Raw genomic sequence first — 2500 nt, 5'->3', positions numbered from 1 at the left:
ACCTAACCTATGTCGTACCGTAACCTAACCTATGTCGTACCGTAACCTAACCTATGTCGTACCGTAACCTAACCTATGTCGTACCGTAACCTAACCTATGTCGTACCGTAACCTAACCTATGTCGTACCGTAACCTAACCTATGTCGTACCGTAACCTAACCTATGTCGTACCGTAACCTAACCTATGTCGTACCGTAACCTAACCTATGTCGTACCGTAACCTAACCTATGTCGTACCTTAACCTAACCTATGTCGTACCTTAACCTAACCTATGTCGTACCTTAACCTAACCTATGTCGTACCTTAACCTAACCTATGTCGTACCTTAACCTAACCTATATTGCGCCTTAACCTAACCTATATTGCGCCTTAACCTAACCTATATTGCGCCTCAATGTAACCTATATTGCGCCTCAATGTAACCTATATTGCGCCTCAATGTAACCTATATTGCGCCTCAATGTAACCTATATTGCGCCTCAATGTAACCTATATTGCGCCTCAATGTAACCTATATTGCGCCTCAATGTAACCTATATTGCGCCTCAATGTAACCTATATTGCGCCTCAATGTAACCTATATTGCGCCTCAATGTAACCTATATTGCGCCTCAATGTAACCTATATTGCGCCGCAATGTAACCTATATTGCGCCGCAATGTAACCTATATTGCGCCGCAATGTAACCTATATTGCGCCGCAATGTAACCTATATTGCGCCGCAATGTAACCTATATTGCGCCGTAACCCAACACACGTTGGGCCTTAACCCAACACACGTTGGGCCTTAACCCAACACACGTTGGGCCTTAACCCAACACACGTTGGGCCTTAACCCAACACACGTTGGGCCTTAACCCAACACACGTTGGGCCTTAACCCAACACACGTTGGGCCTTAACCCAACACACGTTGGGCCTTAACCCAACACACGTTGGGCCTTAACCCAACACACGTTGGGCCTTAACCCAACACACGTTGGGCCTTAACCCAACACACGTTGGGCCTTAACCCAACACACGTTGGGCCTTAACCCAACACACGTTGGGCCTTAACCCAACACACGTTGGGCCTTAACCCAACACACGTTGGGCCTTAACCCAACACACGTTGGGCCTTAACCCAACACACGTTGGGCCTTAACCTGCTCTGTAATTGTCATACGACGCGTTAAATTAGTGTAGTGTTGCCTAACTGCAACCCCCGCAACATAGTTTGCTACTCGCACTGCCCGGTCCGCAGTGTATCGCTTCATGTTAAACACCTTGCAGCTATACACTGTAATGTGGATGGCAGCAGGACGTACATGCTCAATGCCCTTTGCAGTTGTTCATTGGCATTTGCAGTTGTTCATTGGCATTTGCAGTTGTTCATTGGCATTCGCATGGCGAAGCACTTAGCCTACGCTGTGGTACGGCCTGTGTCAACTGTCCGCTGATGTTGTACGTCCAAATCACACACTGTACTGCACATTGGTCCTCATGTACTGAATGATACATCGTGGTACATGTGACCGTACAACGACTGCGCCAACAACGGCGAACCATGCGGTCCAAATGTTGTGCACTCAGCTACGTGTCGTCTCCCTATAAGAGCTGGATTGCAGTGTGGTATGCCCTGGATGGCGATCAGCATGAGCCGTCTGTTGATGTAGTGGCGCGTGTTGTCAGACGTAGTCGTCTCTTCTCACACACCGTGATAGCATGGTGCACTGCGTTCCACATCTGCGACATGCGACAGAGGCCGGTTGACAGTCGTTCGCGCAATGGACATCGCATACGTACGGGGGCCACCTTCCACGTGTTCGCGAAGCGTGCACATGTTGTTGCGTGTATGTGGGCAGACATAGTGTGTCGTGACACCTGACACAGGCATGCAACAATCGTTGAATTTGCAAATGGCGATGGACGCCTACGTTTGCTGGTGACGTTACGCAAATGAACAACTGGTAAACCGTTGTGGTGCGGTTGTTCTCGCTAGAGGTGAATCAGTGATGGCGACGATCGGTTGAGCTACCAACCGGTTGTTCCAGCGATACCCACCATGCCCACGAACGTGAATGGCATCTGGGTGTGAAGCGATACGCGGCGGTGGCTGGGTGGGACCGTCCCCGGCCGGTGAGGGGGGGCCTCCCGGCGTGCTGGCCGCGCGGTGCGTGGGCGCACGCGCTACAGCCGGCTGGTGGGGGCGGCCAGTGGCAGGCGCGCCGGCCGACGGAGGCGGCAGGCGGCGCAGCTGCGCGCCGGCGCACCCTGCACGCGGCGCCGTGCGGCCAAAGTAGGTCCTCGCGGGCCCGGTGCGAAGCGCGGTGGGCATCTGCAGTGTGCTGGTCCGATTGAGGACTGTGTGCGCTGAGGATGCGCCGCCGCCCGGCGCTCGGCGCCGCGACGCCGTCTGCTGCTCGGTCGCCTCTGCGGTTCTCGCAGGTGGTTTGTATCGCAGCTGTGCGGACGTGTTGGCGCGTGCGCTGTGCTGGGAGAGTTCGCTTCGGCACCCAA

Source organism: Schistocerca americana, unplaced genomic scaffold (genome assembly GCF_021461395.2).
Source record: "Schistocerca americana isolate TAMUIC-IGC-003095 unplaced genomic scaffold, iqSchAmer2.1 HiC_scaffold_47, whole genome shotgun sequence".
Lineage (NCBI taxonomy): Eukaryota > Metazoa > Arthropoda > Insecta > Orthoptera > Acrididae > Schistocerca > Schistocerca americana.
Note: the sequence above shows the minus strand (reverse complement) of the source record.